Source organism: Mobula hypostoma, chromosome 17, assembly GCF_963921235.1.
Source record: "Mobula hypostoma chromosome 17, sMobHyp1.1, whole genome shotgun sequence".
In the NCBI taxonomy this organism is placed as follows: domain Eukaryota; kingdom Metazoa; phylum Chordata; class Chondrichthyes; order Myliobatiformes; family Myliobatidae; genus Mobula; species Mobula hypostoma.
Genome location: NC_086113.1, coordinates 38,109,788 through 38,130,294, shown reverse-complemented (window position 1 = coordinate 38,130,294; position 20,507 = coordinate 38,109,788).

Sequence of the window (20,507 nt, the reverse complement as noted above, 5' to 3'; positions counted from 1 at the left end):
GGAACTCTGGCTGCAATGCTTTCCATAAAGCTTTACAGACCTCCAAAATTGTGGAGGACCCTGTGCTTGATGCCAGTTTGTAGCTAGCTGCTAGAGCCTGTTGACTTCCATCTGAAGCTAAAACTCAAATGGTGATTGCCAGTCTCTGAGTATACTGTGCGTACACTGATGCAAAATAAATGGTTGGAAACATTGATCCAAATCGTCAAATCTACTTGCCGACATCCGAAAATATTTGAAATGCATTTCCTCGTCCATGGCTCTCAGTGGCCGGACAAGCACAGAAAATTCACCCTCCTTCAGTTTCAGTCACCATTGTTTGATGTTTGAGTTTCTTTGTGTTGAGTTTCAACACAGTGGTGTAGAAACCCCACCACCAACTAGCGTTTTGGCGGTGAATTGCAGAGCGACACAGACACACCAACGCACAAGTGTAAATGCTCACAACGGTGTAGGCCACTTGCGTAGGCTATGGCGTAGGCTACTACGCAGAAGTATAAATCAGCCTTTAAACTGGACCCACTGGAGGCTGCAGTAGAGCAAAGAACCCAGTGGGAAATCCTAGCAATTCGGGACAATGTTTCTCATCCACTGCGTGCCACCTTGGTTGAACAGAGGAGCACTTTTAGTGATAAACTAAGACACCTGTGCTACTCCAAAGAGCGCAATATGAGGTCATTCATATCCTTGGCCATTAGGTTCTATAACGACTCAATCTATAGCAGGGGAAGTGATGGCTTCCTCCTGTTAGACTGTTTGAGGTAACTTTTTAAAAACTCTTTCTTACTTCTCTTCTAATATTTGTATATCTATGCACTTATAATGCTACAGAGACACTGCAATTTCCTTTGGGATCAGTAAAGTACTCTCTCTATCTATCTATCTATCAATGGGTATAATGCAAAAGAATAAATTTCTTGACCAGGTGTATGGCCCGAGGTTGTGTGATTCTGAAATGTTGTGTTGAGCCTTCATCTTTGTAAAGAAGATCAATGAGATCTTGATAAATGTGAATTGATGCATTTTTGCTAGTCACAAAGAGTGGGACATAATGAATGGCAGAATCCCAGAGGTATTGATGGCCAAAGATGTACAAGTCCCAAGATGCATGAAATACACAATACTGCTAGGTAGGGTGATAAACAAGGCTTATGAGATGCTACCATCAATTAACTGAGGCATAGAATGTAAAAGCAAGGATTAAAGTCTGTCATGAGTCTTGTGGCCCATCAGGTGGGTGCTTATGCCGGTTTCTGTGACGTGAAGTGACTGAGAGTACGAGACTACCCCCCAGATAGGACGCCACTCTATCACGAGGTTAACCCCCTTCATTTTTGCCGGTACCCATTCTCAGCTGGGTAGACTGGAGCATTGTGTGGTTAAGTGTCTTGCTCAAGGACACACACGTTGCCCCGGCCGAGACTCGAACCCATGACCTTCAGGTCGCTAGTCCAATGCCCTAACTACTTGGCCATGTGCCACACAAAAGCAAGGATAGCCTCCTAAAATAATGATGAGGCCACATCTGGAATATTATATAGAGTTTTGCTTGCCTTAGTATAGAAATTATGTGATTGTTCTGAAGGAGGTGCAAAGGAGATTCACCGGAGCAGTTCCTGGGAAGGGATATCTAAATCACGAAGACAAACTGAATAAGGTGGATTTGCTTTTCTTGGAGTCAGGGAGGTTGAGGACCTAACAGAATTGTACAAAATTATGAAGGGCATAGACAGTAGTAAATGTTTCTGATCAGCAGATGTGTCTGTAACCAGAGGTTATGGGTTTAAGGTAAGGAGCAAGAAGTTTAGAGGGGACACAAGGAAGACATTTATATTTTCACCCAGAGGATGTTTGGAACTTAAACTGCACTACAGGGGAGGATGCTGGAGACAAAGACCCTCATAATATGTAAGTAATTCAAGACGAGCACATGCAGTAAATTCCCAAGAGATCGATGACTATGGAGCTAAGGCTGGTAAATGGGATTAGTAGAGATGGATATTTGATGGTCAGCATGATCCAGATGGTTGGAAGACTCTGTTTTTGTGCTCTATGACTCTGAGTCTGAGATTAATTGTGACTGATCATTATTGACATTATGTTCAGCACTTCATGTAGAATAAATGCAACGCAACTAAATTCTATTATCCTTCCAGTATATAATCAACTGAATTTACTCCAAATGCCCTACTGCTCTCAGGAGGGATTCTTTCAGAAATAAGAATTGAATTAAATTCTACTCAGCAGGTTACATGGGTGTGAATCACGATGAGCTTTCCTCCTGTGTTTTTCATAATCTCTGCTATCACATAATATTAAGGGAAAAAAAAATTCAAGATTTGTAAGCAGATTTTAAAAAACACAGTTAAATATCAAAGAACCACTGAAGTAATGCAATGGGAACATATTTGTGAAAGTGCCAAAGACTATCAGTTAACAATAAAAGGAAACTAGGTTGGTCATTAACTGATTGGTGTAAATTTCCATGACAGTTGGATTAGCATATCAAACTCAATTATATTTTTCAATAGAACTAGTGCCATTTCTAATTAAACTTAGAAAGTAGCGCAGGTGCAATCGCAGTAAAATTGGCGCCTGACTCAAGCAAAGAAGTCGTGGGAGAAATTATAAAATGATACTCACAGGCAAAGGGGAAAATTATCCTAATTTAGTGAGGAGAATTGAGAATCAGAAAGGAAGTGACTGAAAAAACTGTGACCATTGAAGTCCAGAAAGGTTAGACATCAGAATTATTTGATTTTCTGGTAAGGACCACTTACTGAAAGGGCTTCAGCAATTTACCAACATCTTTTCGAGTTTAATGGGGAGTTGCAGGAAGTGCTGATCTTCTCAGCATTGAGTTCATCCTGTTCATTTGTTCAAGATAGTCAGTGTAAGCAAGCTGTGCTAATGATATCAGAGAAATAATGTGACAAAGACTCCAATTCCTGCAGGAATTCCAAGCCAAGCACAATGATTCAGTGCCATTAGGGAAGAGAAACCAAGTGGGATGAACTAGATAGCTCTTTCAAAGGTATAGAATAGATGCAATGTCTCCTTGCAGTTCCAATATCAAATGCCTCCATAATAAACTCGGCAAGCCACATCAATTCTGTCTTGATATTTACCCCAATCCTCCTCACCCTGACCCCTCCAAAAGTTAGTGTATTTCTCAAGGTATGTGGACAACAAGGCTGGAAAATTTACTCAAATTTACTCCATCATTTGCCTGTGGTGGACACAGCAAGAGTGAGTAATGCTCTCTTCACCTGAAATTGCAAGGGAATTCCTTCCAGCTGTGTGCTGATCCAGCATAAGTAGATTCTACCAGACTCTGCAAGGGTGTAAAGTCCAATATACACTCTGTTGCTATTTTATTAGGTACAGGAGTGGAACCTGATGTAGTCTTCTGCTGCTGTGGCCCATCCACTTCAAGGTTCAATGTGTTGGGCATTCAGAGATGCTTATCTACACAAGGTTATTTGAGTTGCCGTTGCTTTCTGTCAGTTTGAACCAGCTTGGCCATTCTCCTGTGACCTCTCTCATTAACAATGCACTTTCACCCATAGAACTGGACTCACTGGATGTCCTTTGTTTTCGCACCATTATTTGTAAACTCTCGAGATTGTTGTGCATGAAAATTCCAGGAGATCAGCAGTTCCTGAGATGCTGAAATCACCCATGTGGCACCAACAGTTATTCGATGGTCAAAGTCACTTGGATCACATTTCTTTGCCATTCTGATGTTTGATCTGGACCACAACTGAACCTCTTGATCATGTCTGCACGCTTTTATGCGTTGAGATTCTGCCATGTGATTGGCTGCTTAGATATTTGCATTAACAAGCAGGAGTACCTCATAAAATGGCTGTTGAGTGGATGTCCCCCCTTAGATCTTGGAAATTTATAGCTTACAGTAACTGGACTGGAGGCTTTTAAAAAAGTGTTATGTATGATAGTTATTCCTGAAGAATCAAATACACATCCAATGGGGTAATAATCAATTTTAACATGCCACGAAATAAACAAAATTATACAAAGCTTAAAAAGCATAAAAGAAAACAATTACTTTTTCCAGAATGATCAATACTTATTTCATTGAATTTTATGTTATGTGGCAATAAGATATAGGAGCAGAATTAGGCCATTTGGCCCATCGAGTCTTCTCCACCATTTCATCATGGCTGATCCGATTTTCCTCCCAGCCCCAATCTCCTGCTTTCTCCCCATATCCCTTCATGCTCTGCTCAATCAAGAAATTATCAACCTCTTCTTAAATATACATGAAGACTGGTCTGGACAGCTGCCTGTGACAAAGAATTCCACAGATTCATCACCCTCCGGCTAAAGAAATTCTTCCTCATTCCATTCTAGAAGGATCTCTAGTCTGAGGCTGTGTCCTCTGGTCTTGGACTCTCCCACCATAGGAAACACCCTATGAAGGGAAGTCCAATCTATGAATGGAAGTTACTACTTCATTCTTATAACCCAGCAAGCAAGACTTCTATCTGTTGCACTGAAATATAAATCATCTTAAACTTGTTTTCTGCTTTAAAAAGGTCTGAAATTATTGTATTTTATTCACCATCCTTGCATCTGATGCAACTTCACTTTTAAGGAACCTTATAGTATTTGTTACCGTGGCAGAAAATGAAATGTTATTCATACGGCTAAATGACATATATATTTATATACTGCTCTTTACCACAAGCCAAGCTTTAGTGCAAAAGTATATTATCCTATCACATTGTGCCATTTAAAAAAAAGAGATTGTCTTTTTGAAAAATGATGTAATCACAAGCTGTAATTGCCACTAGTTTGAAATCCTTTTTGGTGTCAGGAGAATTTATAGTTGTTCCACTTGGAGTGCACGCACTATGGACAATATAATTTCAGACAACCAGCTAAAACTGTCAAAATAATGTGTATTGATGTGGGCCTTGCACAGTTTGTACCTGCCAAGAATACAAAGGAAGGATCTCCATGCAGAAGAACCTGGATTATTTCCTGTCTAGTCCTCATAGTGACCTGACTGTTTTCCAATAAGTCCTTAGTGATGACTCTAATCTCAAGTGGAGCTTCTCAATTCCTACCATCAGTCTTTCAACAGCCACCGAACTGAAGATGTAGTAGTTCGGTAGTGCGTGGTTAGTGCTACGTGATTACAGCTGGGGATGTCGGAGTTCAGAGTCAAATGCCAACGCCCTCTGTAAGGAGTCTGTACATCTCCCCGTGTGGGGAATATGTGGGTTTTCTCCAGGTGCACCGGCTTCCTCCCGCAGTCCAAAGATGTACCAGTTAGTAAGTTATTTGGTCATTGTAAATTATCCCGTGATTAAGTTCAGGATAAATCTGGGGTAGTCAGGAGTTTTTGGCTCGAAGGGCTGGGAGGATCTATTCCATGCTGTATCTCAAAATATTAAAAAAAAGCAGTTTTTACTATAGGGATTGGTTGAACATTTAATACCCTTAAAAAGTTCCTTCCTGGGAGATTTGCCTTCACTGTGTTCTTGTTCCACATGACTTTCAGATCCATTTTCTGGTCCCTCAGTTGGACCCACCGGTGTTCCCAGGTACTCAGGTTCAACTGACTGTGCCTCCTGCTGCTTCTCCCTCTGAGTTCTGCGTGCTACCCTTTTTGCTATGTGGAGATACCTGGCAGCCCTGTCTCACTCTCTGCCGCAGCTCCGAGCCACTCTCTCCTACGCATGTCATGGACCTTGTCGACATTTAATCCTCCATCAGATCCATGCCTTCGATCGCCAGTTCTTCAACTTCCTCGTGTCCAGTAAGGATTGAAAAATTGCCTGTGTCTGGACCGCAGAGCCCACCATCTCCAAGTCTGGTTCCGACGGCCCTAGATGCCTCCAGACTGTGATTCCTTCTGCCTCCCGCTCAGATCTCAATTCCATCAGACACCCCCAGACCACGGATCTTGTCGATTCCATCTGCGGTTCTGACAGCCCAGGACACTTCCGGACCAGTCGCCAACCCCGGTTTCACTGACCCCGAGCGGATCCAGACCCGGATTCCACTGCTGCCAATGCCGGTTGCCATGATCCCTGACGCATCCAGACTGCAAATTGTGCAGCCTCTAGCTCCGGCTCCAGCCTGGACTTTGACCGCCAGCACCTCCAGGCCAAGATTTTACTCACTGCCACTGGGCCCCCAGGTTCCCCCTCACCGCAACCACCCTCCAACCCCGTGTCTCGCAGACTCCACCGTTACTTCTTGGGTCCTCAGAGCCTCCATCTGCCTCCTACCCTACCTTCCCTGAATACCCAACCCTTCTCTCTCCACTGACACCACCAACTCTCTTCCCTCTCCCCTCTGATCCCAGTTCTGATCCTTGCTGGGTCTTCAACATTCCTTCCAACCTATCCCTCTGAGGCAGAATGTTCTGTCCTCAGCAAGAGCCTTATCTTTGTCCTCCTTTGTCTGTGGACCTCAATGAGTTCCATGCCTGCCTCGACGTCGAGCTCTCCTTCCATCGCCTCGTCTCCGGGCCCACTTCTTTGTCAAGAATTGCACATGCTGTACTGATGACCCACTCCTCTTCTTGGAGACCTCGATCTGGTTCTCTGCCTGCTCTGCAACTTTTCATGAAAATTGCTGATGAGACATAAACTGTCTCGACTTCAGCGCTCCTCACTCCTCCACGAACCTTACCCCCTCTGAACGCACTGCCTTCCGCTGTCTCTGTACCAGTCCCAACATCATCAAACCCACAGACAAACTGGGCTGCTGTTGTAGTATGGCACAGTGACCTCTATCTTGCTGAGGCCTGATGGTAACTCTCAGACACCTCCTCATAGATGAGGCGGGAGGAGAAGATGGCAGCATGACGCAGCTTGCAGCAGCCACTCCGGTGGTGATGTCTGTTATTTGTCAAGTACGGTGCTGTGCACAATCCTGATTTGATGGAGATGGACGTGAGAGCACGGAGGAACATCTGGTGAGTTCCTCCCTTCTGCCATCTGCATGAGATGATGAGCCTATCGGGACTTTGAGACTTTTTTTTACCATGCCCATGGTCTGCTGTTCATCAAATTATGGTATTTCTTTGCACTGTTGTAACTATATGTTACAATTATGTGGTTTTGTCAGTTTTAGTCTTGGTTTGTCCTGTGTTTTCTTGTGATATCATTTTGGAGGAACGTTGTATCATTTTTTAATGCATGCATTTCTAAATGACAATAAAGGAGGACTGAGTGTCCTCATAATCTAATCTGATACCGACCCTTTGAAGAGGTCCCCTATCTGCACCATCAGGGAACTGTCTCTGACACCATCACTGGCCTAATCAACTCTGGAGAACTTCCATTCACTCTCACCAAACTCATAGTTCCCTTACCCTGCACTGCTCACTTCGACCTCCTACCCAAGACCCATAAGCCTGGCTGTCCAGGAAGGCCTATTGTCTCTGTTGCTCCTGCCCCACTGAACTCGTTCCACATACCTCGATTCCATTTTATTCTGCTTGGTCCAGTCCCTTCCCACCTAAATCCACGATACTCCCATGTTCTCAATCTCCTCAGTAACTTTCAGTTCTCTAGCCCTGAATGCCTCAGTTTCACCACTGATGTTCAGTGCTATACACTTCTATCCCTCATCAAGAAGGCCTCAAATCTCTCCACTTCTTTCTCAACGTAAGAACCAAACAATTCCCCTCCACCACCACCCTCCCCCATCTAGCAGAACTGATCCTCACCCTTAATAATTTTTCCTTCAGCTCCTCCTACTTTCTCCCACCTCAATGGGTAGCCATAGACACAGGCATGGGCCCCAGCTATGCCTGTCTCTTCATTGGCTATGTAGAATAGTCTATGTTTGAAGCCTTTTTCAGTAATACTCATCAACTCTTCCTCTGCTACATTGACAACTGCATTGGTGCTGCTTCATGAACCCATGCTGAGCTTGTCAATTTCACAATTTTGCCTCTAACTTCCACCCTGCACTTAAATTCACTTGATTCATTCCTGATATTTCCCTCTCTTTCCTGATCTCTCTGTCTCCATCTCTGGAGACAAACTGTCAACCGCCATCTTTTATAAACTTACTGATCCCACAGTTATCTTGACGATACCTCTTTCCATCCTATCTCCTGTAAAAATGTCTCTACCTCACCTATTCCCAGGATGTATCTTTCCTTTCTAGGACATCTCCTTCCTCAAAGAATGGGGTTTCCCTTCTCACTTGTATCTCCTCCATTTTCTGAACATTTGTGCTCACTCCATCTGCCCACCACCTCAACAGTGACAGAGTTCCTGTTGTCCCTACCTACCATCCCATGAGCCTCTGCATCCAACACATCATCCTCTGCAACTTCAGGCACCTCCAAAAGGATCCTACCACTAATCATATCATTATCTTCCCCCTTTCTGCTTTCAATAAGGATCGGTCCCTTTATGATTCCCTTGTCCATTTGTCCTTCGCCACTAATTTCCCTCCCAGGACTTATCCCTGCAAGTGGCTTAAGTGCTACACCTGCCTATCCACCTCCTCCCTCACCTCCATTCAGAGCCCCCAACAGTCCTTCCAAGTGAGGCAACACTTCACCTGCAAATCTCCTGGGGTCATTTATTATGTCCGGTGCTCCCAGTGTGGCCTTGTCCACATCGGTGAGATCCATCATAAATTGGGAGACCACTTTTTTGAGCGCTTCTGTTCTGGCTTCCAAAGATTGAACTTCCTGGTGGCCAAGCATTTTAATTTCATTCCGACATGTTGGTTCATAGCTCCTCTTGTGCAAGATGAGGCCACCTTCAGGGTAGAGGAGCAATACCTTATATGCATGTGGGTAGCCTCCAACCTGATGGCATGAATATTGATTTCTCCTTTCAGAAAAAAAAATTCCATTCTCTCCTTTCTTTTTCTATTCCCCACTCTGGCTTTTCACCTCTTCTCACCTGTCCATCTTTCCCTCTAAGTCCCCTCCTTCCCTTTTCCCTATGGTCTACTCTCCTCTCCTATCAGATTCCCTCTTTTCCAGCCCTTTACCTTTCCCACCCACCTGGGTTCAGCCATCACCCTTCTAGCTAGTCTCTTTCCCCGGCCCCCTCATTTTTATTCTGGCATCTTCCCCTTCCTTTTCAGTGCTGAAGAAGTGTCCCAGCCTGATAGGTTGACTGGTAAATCATTTCCATAGATGCTGCCTGAACTGTTGAGACCCTCCAGCATTTTTTATGTGTTACTTTGGATCTTCAGCATCTATAGACTTCCTTGTGTTTAAATATTTTGTAGTAATTGTTTTTGGGTATGTTCAATGGCACTCTGTTTACTTATTACCTGCATGTTATTTAAGGAGTGGAGAGGTTCTTTATCCACTTATGAAATTGCTCCTGAGAAAAATTCATCCCGCTTTCACATCACTTTCATTTTACATTAGGTTCAATCAGTGAACCAGTCGGAAGGCTCTCGTAACTGGTAGGGATGGAGCTTCACCACATCTTTCAGCACTGACCCTGTCCCATTATATTTTCAGGAACGTGAATAATTCTAACTTTTTCTTACTGTTTCATAGTGATTTGACATCATATAGAACATCAGCAGATGGAAAATAGCAGTATATGTAAGTCATTAGCTCCTTGAGCCAACCTCATCAATCAATAAGATCATGGATCTTGTACCTCAACTCATTGGCAAGACCAGCGTTTAGTGTCCATCTCTAATTGTCCTTAAGAGGGCGATGTTCAGCCACTTTCTTGATTTGCTGTGGTCTGGGTGGTGAAGTTCCTCCCTTATTGTTCTTGGTTAGGGAGTTGTGCTTATCGCCAGTGCTCTACTCTCCTTTGATGTCACACTCTTTGAGGTTACCCTCCGTATTTGACCCTTCTTCTTGTTGGTGCCACTTGGTCCTGCATGGGAAACAGCACATGGTTGAATAGCTTGCATTTTATACAAACTGTGAGATAAGCGATCAGTAATGAGCATGAGAAGTTGTGACTGGGTTAAGGGCGTGGCATGTTACTATTAGTTTTAACATGCAATTGTTAGTAGTGGTTGGTAGGAAAGCAACAAGAGTGTTGTGTTTTGAGCAGTGTGTTTGGCTAATGATCCAGTTAATAGGGGATGGGATTTGAATTTGTATTGAATAGGCCTGAACACAGAAATGAGATGATGGAAGCTTTTACTGTACAATTTCATGGGGCTTCAATGCTCATACTGATTTTGACAAAGGCTCCTAATTCCACTTTCTCCTCATCTCCACTTCATTTGCAAGCTCTCTGCTGAAGCTTTAAAAAGTTCTGTTGGCTGTTTTCAGAAGCTCCGAAGACTTGTAGGATGGCCTCCATCATCAAGTTCCAGCAAATCTGCCCCTATAAGAATAGCAGTGACTAGTCATGGCCAATCACAAAACTGACTCCATTTGTGAAATATTAAAACAAGACACACACTGGATCAAACAAACACATGTAAATTGTACCATGCAATCTCAGCCTTCATTTTCCAAGTTTTTAAATTCCTTTGTACTTTCTTTCAAAGGAAGTGTGTGCAGCAAAAATTCACATCAGATAAACTGTTTCAGTTTATAGAAACTAAAACCTCACATCCAGTGTATCTCTGTTGTCACAGATCAGCATTCCATAATTGTTTGTTCTTTCGCAGTGAAGGACAAGGGTTTGTGTCTTTCCCTGGTACAAAGAATTGATTCAAAATGCAGCAAACAGCAGGTTTGAAAGGAGCAAAATTTAAAGTCGAAGTGCAAACAAAATTCTGAATTACTGTGACAAACCAATTATAAATGTAATGCCCTGGCTAAGATATCTACAGCTTTGCTGTGAGGTATTTTTATTTTAGCAGTTTTCTGCAAAGGCTATGTGTCCTGTTAGTAATAGTGATTTGGCTTTGGCTAAAGATGGGGAGCCACGTTGTCCAGCTTAGGAATGTTGTGTCACCAATTGTAACTTTCTGCCCAGTGGAAGATTCGGGAGAGCTGGGCAGGATCAGGTTTCTGAAGGACAGTAGTCTGATTTGGGGTCTTTTAACAGGAGATGCTGAGCAGGGCTCAAGGGAAATGCCGCAGCATGCTGCTGAAAGGAGAGACCCTGTTGTAAGGACTGCTTAGTGCAAAGAATAGCCCCAAGGAAGGAGTGCCAATACTCCTGAGAGAGCCAGTTCTTTCGAGGTGGTCTTTGAGGGAAGTTCGAACTGTGGCTGGTGTCCTTCATGCAGAATGTGGGTTCAGTGTGTGAGTAAAGTGATGCACGTGACCATTCCCGAAATGAGCTCCAATGTTTGTGCACAATGGACTGGTTTAAATGTAATGGGCCCTTTTATTTATATTTTCTTTTTCTGTAACTGTTTGTTAAAGTTGAATATTTGGTAAATATATTTCCTTTGTAATTTTATTCCTGCGTATGATCTGTTAACTTTTTGGAGAATCATAATAACTTTACATGGAATGGTATTTACACAACATTCACTACAATCAATGTTCTTTAATTGAAACATCCCAACTTTCCTGTTTGGTTGAGCCCCAAATTATGCTGCCCCGAGACGTATATTGCTCATGAAAGGTGGCTTTCTCACTGCTGTCACATGGCTGTTAGCAGAGTTAACAAGCCAGGTTTGTATGCAAGCCTGGTGAGAGGGTTACATAAGTAAATCTTTTATGCAGTATGAGCTATTTTGCCAATTTGCTCAATCATCTTGATCTACTTTGCTTAAAATAATATCATAATGGAGCCAAACTCTTAAACCCATTGAGATTAAAATTTAAAAACAAGTTACTTGTTACATACACCTGTTAGGGTGCATTCTCCAGTTACCTTATAAGGTAACCGTAGACTTCAGCCAGCAGCAGATGTCATCAGGTGGTTCCCAACCTTCACAGAGTGTTTCGACCCTTAACCACGACACTCTCCAGTTGGTGGGCCGGCAGTGGTGGCCAAATCACTGCCCGTCTGCTCCTGGCTTCCAGCTTCCCTCCTCTCGCCTACTCCAAATCCAACAAGAGGCTCTTTCTGCCTCTTCCCCCTTCCTACGAGCTGCTTGTTTATTGCTCCTTTTGTCCAGGTCCAGATCTGACAACAAGCGCCATGCTGATTTGGCTGGGAAACCTTTGCAGCCGATCTCCACAGGGAACAACCATGCCTGCCATCCCTTGTCTTTGCACTCCTGCATTAAGGGCTGGTACTTCAAGGCCTTTCTCTCGTGGGCCTCTTCCCATCCTTCCTCCCACGGCACAGTCAGCTCAACCAGAATTATTTTCTTGTCTTCGGTTGACCACAGTACAATGTCCGGGCGTAGGGTTGTGTGCACCACATCCGGGAACTGCAACCTCCTTCCTACATCGACCCTCATCTCCCAAGACCTGGCTGTTAGCAGCAGATTGGGCTTTGGTTGTTTGGTTACAAAAGGCCTATCTCCCTCTTTGATGAAGATGATGGCCTTTCTCAAATCTGTGCCAGCTGTCCTGTTCTTGCATCTCTCCCACTCTAGTGTGTCAGCAAGAGCCAGAAGCACCTTATCATGGCGCCACCTATACCGTCCTTGAGTTAGAGCTGTTTTACACCCGGGCAGTATATGAGCCAGTGTCCCCTTCAGACCACAGAGCTTACAGTTCGGGTCCTCTCTCATCCCCCATGTGTACAGATGTAATGGTGAAGGAAGGGTGTCATACACGGATCGGAAGAGGAAGGAAATACGGAAGGGCTCCAGTCTCCGTAACCCTGCCCGTGAGGTCTTGTGCTTAGGCAGATCCCATTTTGTCCAGGCACCCTGGAACCTTTGTTCCACTGTCTTTGACGTCTGCTTCTCTTCCTCACGGATCCATACTTCTGCCTGTATCATGTCTTGCCTGTTCCTTGTGCTTGCGTTTCCCCACTTCTGGAAGTGAACTGAGCTGAGGCCTTGCAGCCCGATGCAGGAGTTGTCAATGATATCTCGCAGCTTCAGAGAACACACTGCCTCCTCCACAGCTGCGTTGACTGCCCACTTGCGCCCAGATCTGGTTGTAACGCCTGCTTGCTTTGCCAAGACATTATTGGAATCTCTCAAGCTTAATAAGGCTCTGCATTTTGCCACCTTGAATTCCTCCACAACAGATGACAGGGGAAGCTGCAGTTGCCCAGAACGAATGTAGAGGTCCACTGAAGAGAAGCTTGGGGGAACTCCAAATTCTATATCTCAACCACAGCCTATTAGTCTCAATTAAATTAATTACTAATATACATCTTTTACATCTATATATCTATAACCAACACCAAATGTTGTATCTTGTCTGCCACCAAGCAATTTATGAAATGTGATCGTTTTGCCATCTAACAGTCACTTTCTGCCATTTGATTGCTCATGGCTTCTTCTGAAAGAGCAGTTAGATTGACAATTAGATCTGCAGCATTCCCTCAGACATTAATATCCGGTTTTCAAAAAGTGTGCAACTCACAAAAATCGATTTAGTGTTACTGTATTTCTCTCTCAAGTTGTTAAGAGTTGGCTTATAATGGGATTAGGCACTGTGTTTTATTCGTTCAACAGTGGTAAAGAAATGCTCTGGAATGAGATGTCATGATATATATAGATCACATGGTGATAGAGTTGTGGAGATAAATGCAACGTGATGGTATTAGAAGATGAAGGGTTTGAAAATTCTAAGATTTTCCACTTTGTTCTAAGACTACTGCCGAGCGTTAATGTTCTTAGGTGATGCCATGTGACAGCCCTAGACTAGAGAGATGCAGACAACATGTTTAGTTTAACATTTTTACATGAAACACTTTGAACATCAGTGAGCTTTCAAAGCAGGCAGTCTCACTCACAGCAACATGTAGGTCATTTACTTACATCTCTTGTTGCCTTGGGAAGAAAATTGTATAAAATTGCTAAACTTAGCGCTTGATCTTAAAGTCAAGTTCATTTTCTTACAATGTCTAAAGCAGGTTTAGTTGATTTTACCTACATAAGAAATAATTTCTTTGCACTTGCATAGGTTAAAGTCTAGAACTGCAGGAGTGCTAAGTCAGAGGGCATTAGGCAGGATCTTGGCAGGGTTGGCTGGAAGTATCTGTTTCAAGGCAAAATTGCCAAGTATAGGCTTTTAAAAAGGTCATATCAAGAGTCCAGTTTCCTGTTAGGCAGAACGGTAGGCATACCATGTTCAGGGAACTCTGGCTAAAGAGAGATATTGAGATCCTGGTCATAAAAACAAGGAGGTATACTTTGTATTTAGGCAGATGGGTGTGAATAAATCCCTCAACAAATATAAAAGGTTTAAGAGGGAAATCAAGAGAGAAAAGGAAGGCATGAGATGAATTTGGCAGGCAGTGTTAAAAAATGATCCCAAGAAGTTTTTCAGTTCTTAGAGTAAAAGGGTGACGAGGGTGAAAGTAGGTTTCTAGAAGACTAAGTTAACTAGACTTTACACTGTTAAGGGCAAGCCCCTCAACAGGCTAATATGGGAATGCCTTTCAAGAGGGTGAACCCTTGCAATGCATTAGTCCTGGATGATGTACCTGGTAGAGCTCTGAAAACCTGTGCCAGTAAACTGGCAGGAGTGGTTAAGGACAACTTTGATCCCTCACTGCTGCAGTTAGAAGATCTCACCTGCTTCAGAAGGGCAACAATTATGCCAGTGCCTAAGAAGAGCTGGGTGAGCTTCCTCAATGACTATCATCCAGTGGAACTCATATCAACTGTGACTAAGTGCTTTGAGAGGCTGGTCATGGTTGGAATCAACTCCAGCCTAAGTAAGGATCTGGACCCACTGATATTTGCCTATTGTTGCAATAGGGCTACAGTGGATGCAATCTCACTGGCTCTCCACTTGGCCTCAGATCATCTGGACAATAGCAATACCTAGAACAGGCTGCTGTTTATTAATTACAGCTCAGTGTTCAACAAAATCATATCTAATTTCTAATCAACAAGCTCCAAATCCCAGGCTTCTGCACCTCCATCTGCAGATGGATCCTTGACTTTCTTACTGGGAGACTACGGTTTGTGTGGATCAGAAGTAAGATCTCCTCCTCACTGGCAATCAACACTGGCTCACGTCAAGAAAGCATGCTTGGTCCACTGCTCTCTCTACACAGATGACTGTGTGGTTAGGCAGAGTGAAGTGCCATCTCTAAATTTGCTGATGACACAGCTATTATTGGCAGGATTTCAGATGGTGGCGAGGATGTGTGCAGGAGCAAAGTAGACCAGCTGGTTAAGTGGTAACACAATTACTACCTTGCACTCAAAATAAGATCAAGGAATTGATTGTGGACTTCAGGAAGGGGAAGCTGAGGGACACACACCAGTCCTCAGCAAGACGTCAGCAGTGAAAAGGATGAACAGTTTCAAGTTCCTGGGTGTTAACGTCTGTAAATATTTATCCTGGGTCCAACATACTGATGCAATTATAAAGAAGACACGACAGCAGCTATATTTCATTAGGAGTTTGACTTGGTACTGTCACAGGTTTCTACAGATTTACCACGGAGTGTACTCTAACTGGTTGTATCACCAGCCAGTGGAGGGGGCCACTGCACAGAGTCGGTAAAAGCTGCAGGAAGTGGTAACTTCAGTCAGCTCCATCATGGGCACTTCCTCCCCAGCATGCAGGACACATTCAAAAGGCGATGCCCAAAACGGATGGCTTTCATCAATAAGGCCACCATCACCCAGGGCATGTCCTCTTCTCATTGCTACTGTTAAGGAGGAGGTACAGGAGCCTGAAGGTACACAATCAATGTTTCAGGAACAGCTTCTTCCGCTCCGCCATCTGATTTCTGAATGGACAATGAACCCGCAAACACTACAAGAGAAAATCTGCAGATGCTGGAAATCCAAGTAACACACACAAACTGCTGGAGGAACTCAGCAGGCCAGGCAGCATCTATGGAGAAAAGTACAGTTGACGTCTTGTGCCGAGACCCTTTGGCAGGTTGCATGAACACTACCTTACTTATTTTCCTCGCTTTTTGCACTACTTATCTAATTTATTTTTTTATGTATAAACATTTTATTTTAATTGATAGTTTTTTATTATGTACTACTATGTACCGTTGCTGCAAAGCCACAAATTTCTTGACCAATGCCAATAATATTAAACCTGACTCTGATTCAGAACAGAGTTGAGTTGTTGAGCAGAGGGATCCTGGGATTCAAGTGTAATTTCCCTGAGAGTGGCTACGCAGATTACTAGGGTGGTCAAGAAGGCATTTGCCATGATTGTCTTTATTAATCAAGGAATTACATTCAAGAGTCTATGAATTATGACGTAGCTTTATAAAACTCTAGTTAGGCCACAACTGAAGTATTGCATACAGTTCTGGTAACCCCATCAGAGGAAAAATGTTGAGATTTTGGAGAGGATGCCGAAGAGTTTTACCGGGATGCTGTCGGGATTAAAGGGTGTGACCTATAAGGAGAGTTTGGGAAAACAAAATGTTGGGTTGTTTCCTCTGAAGTGGAGAAGGCTGAGGGGAGATCTGATAGATGCTGTAAGATTTGGAGAGGCACAGATAGAGTAGGTAGCCTGTATTTTTGTCCCAGGGTTGAAATGTCTAGTATCAGAGGGCACGCATTTAAGGTGAAAGGGAGTAATTTCAAAGGAGTTGTAAGGCACACTTTTTTTACACAAAGAGTAGTGGGTGCCTCCATTACACTGCCTGGAGCGGTGGTAGAGGTAGATACAATAGGGACTTTTAAGAGACGTTTAGATAGGCACATGAATGTGAGGGAAATAGAAAGACATGGACATCATGTTGGCAGAAGGGACTAGTTTAGTTGGCCAATAGATTTCTAATTTAATTGGTTCGGCATCTGTCGCTGTGTTTCCTTTGAGGTACTGTTCTGTGTTCTATTTTTTATGTTAAACTAGGCCCTATTAAAGAACATCAGGGCTGCCTATAGGTGGAGCCACAGGAAATTGCTGAGATTTTTTAATGTCTGCTCCACAACGGTGTTCATTAATGAGTATATCATGGATGCCAGTGAAATGAGGGTAATTAACAGTGAGGATTTGGATCATATGGGAAACGAGATAGTTGCAATCTTGAAGCAAATTAAAGTGCGCAAATCCCCAGTGCTTGATGAAGTGTACTCCCCAGACCTTATGGGAGGCCAGGGGAAAAAAACAGGTATTTGCTTTGTTTACCCATTGTTGAAATACCTGTTGAAGACCGGAGGATGGCTAATATTATTCCATTCTTCAAGAAGTGTAGCAAGGATGGCCCACAAAACTGAGGATCACAGAGCCTGCCATTAGTTGTGTGGAAGTTACTAGAGGGAATTCTTCGAGTAAGATGGCGGCATGTTCGATCACAGCAAGTTCTACGGGGTCAACAAAAGGTGCTTCTGTCCTTTTTGGACGTAATTTTTATGATTGCAAGATCCTTCTAGACGTTAAGAAGTTAAGGTAGGGCAGGTCTACTCCTTCAGTAAATTGCTTGTTGGCAGAGAACCTGAAGGGGCTGGACTTGGTGCAGATCATGCTGCTGCTTGCATCAGAGGGGCATCATAGGAGCCGCTGCGCAAAGGAGACATGCAGTTTATTAGCAACTGAATGCCTTGCTCACTTTTCATGTGATTGCAAGATTCTTTTGGACTTTGTTAATCTGCAAGCCAGATTCATTGATTATCGGCAGATGTCAGGGCAGACGGCGAGGGGTCAGCGGGGCCTGAGGAATAGGACTCAAGCTGTGGTGCTGCTTGTTTACAGCCGCCAGGAGAGAGACATCAAAGCCAGGGGGCGGTGTGGCTCAGTGTCCAGCCTGGAGTCGGTGCTGCTCTCCAGTGTTTGCTCTGAGGAAGACAGGCTTTGTTGTGGTCGACTACAGATTTCTGTGCCATTCATGGACTTAGGATCTGGACTGTATTTTCTTTTGGCATGACTGTATATTACTAATGAAAGTCGCCTTGATTAGTTGGAGAGATGGCGAATGGCAAATAGACTTCAACTTACTTAGGCGTGAGGTGATGTATTTTGGACATTCAAACCAGGGTGAGACTTGGACAGTGACTGGCAGGGCACTGATGGGTGTCGAGGAACAGAGGCACTTGGGAGTACAAGTGCATAGTTCACTAAAGGCAACTGTATAAGTAGACATGTGTCATGAAGAAGGTATTTAGAATGCTGCCTTCATCAGTAGGGCATGAGGTTTAGGAGTAGGGACTTCATATTACAGTTAACTAAGTTGTCGGTGAGAACATTGTGCAAAGTTTTGCCACTTTGTTATAGGAAGGACGTTGTCAAGCATTTTTTTCTTCTGCACTTATTGTCAAGAGTGCAGAAGAGATTTTCAAGGATGCCACCTGGATTTAGAGGGTCTGAGTTATAGAGAGAGGTTGGCCTTGTTGAATCTTTATTTCTTGGTGTGTAGAGGAATGAGGGATGACCTCATAGATGTTTATAGAACAACAAGAGCTACAGATAAGGTGGACTACCAAACTCTTTTCTTCAGGGTTGGAGAGTCCAAAATTAGAGGGCATGGATATAAAATAAGAGAGATCAATTTTGAAAGACACCTGCGAGGCAACTTCTTTACACAGAGGGTAAAGGGTACTTTGGAATAAGCTCCCAGAGAGGGTGTTGAGGTGAGTATAATTGCAACAATTAAGGGACGTTTTATAGGTACATGGAGGGGAGGGGCTTGGAAAATTATGGGCCAAACAAGGATAACTGAGACTAGGAGGAAAGAGGCTGTGGGCAGCATAGAACAGTAGGGCCGAGTTGCCTGTTTCTTTATTCTGACTCCTTCCCCACACTCTTCCCTTGCTCTCTCCCACTTCCCCTAATAGGTGGAACAGGTGTGGTTTAAAATGGGTCAGAGAGAGTGCAGGAAAGATTCAAACGCAGACTGGACTAGACAGTTTGAGTTATAAGGTGAGACTGGTCTGAGGAAGGCTGAGGGTTGACCTTAGTGGTTAATGAAATCATGAGTACATAAATTAGATGGACGGTCAGTGTTTTATTCCCAGAGTAGGAAAACCTAATTCTACAGGACATACAATAGATGAGAGGGAAAAGATTTAAATGGGACAAGAGGCAGTTTTTCCCATACAGATGATGGTGGGAATGAGCTAGAAGTGGCAGAAACTGGGTGTAATTACAACATTTAAAAGGTGTTTGGACAGTTACATGGCTAGGGAAGGTTTAGGGGCATGGACCAAATGCAGGCAGATGGCACTAGCTCAGGAAGGCAAATTGCTTGGCATAGATGAATTGCCAAAGCAGTCCGTTTTTATGCTGTATAACTCATTATAACTGGAATAGGAGGGAAGGTTAATGGTAACCATGCCACTTCTCTCTGTGCAACCTGTTCATTATGTGAATGATAGGAAGAGGTGAGATGATTCAATCCTTCATGCCATATGAAACTGAAAAATGTAAAATATCATCATTAATGTTTAGCAGTGAAGGACACCATTTGGTCCTCAGTGCTTAGGAGCTATGTAGTTCCAGGGTATAATGCAATAATGATGTGGTAATAAACCATACTGAATTATATAATTGAACTCGACTGAGAGCAGATGATCATGGTAGTCTGACAGGAAGTTAAATATATTCAATCTGTATTTTCTGATAAATTTATTTTTAGCACTATTGATACAAATAATCAATGAAATGTTGGACTCCAGAGCTAAGTAAGCTTTTAGAGCATCTAACATCATATAGAATATATTCAGACAGAAAAAATGCATTATCTTCAATTGGGAACTGAAGACCGAACGAGGGAATATTATGGAATAGGAATAACTGAAAAACATACTGTACATGGACTGACTACTCTGACATGAATTGAAGTTTTTCTGCAGTAATGCTCAGTTCTGTGAGTAAAACAAGCATTATAAAGCCAGTACTAAGCAAAAATAGGAAGATAATTATATCTTTTTATAAGTTATTGGTGCATCCAAACTTAGAATAGTGTGTGTGTTTCTGGTCACCACAGTTCGAGAAGAATGTAACAGCTATTGAAAGGATAGGTGTACAAGAGATGGTGGAGAGATGGTACTCTGACAGCACAAATAAATTAGATATGTTTTCACTGCAAAGCAGATTATTGAAAGAGGATTAGTTTAGGATTCTGCACTAACCATATAATCAGGACAATCACAAATAATTTCATCTTGTTCAGAAGGGCAATTCCAGATCTTACAGTCTCTAGTGGAAAAGAGAACCAGTGTGTGGCAGGGGAGATCAAACATCTGCCTGGGCTGTAACTGTGGTGAATCTGATTAACTTAATGGAGAATGTCATTATTTTATTTTTTTCCCCCCTCTGGTCTCCAAGTTTGGGAACTGAGAGGGAGGGGTAATTACTGGGGAAAAGTTCTATGCCAGAAGGCTGTAGTTCTTGGAGACTCAGATGGAAATCAGGAGATGCTAAGGTTTCTTTGGAGTTTAGTGAAATAGATGTGGGTGGAAGTGGCCAACAAGGCATATAGCTCACAACATAGTTCAAGGAGAAGATTGGCTGATTATCTTGGCCCACTCTGATCAGCAGAGTGAAAGTTAAGGGCCTGATAAAGGGAGTGCAGGGAAGTTGTGGAATATTTTTGAATGGACAGCTCCTT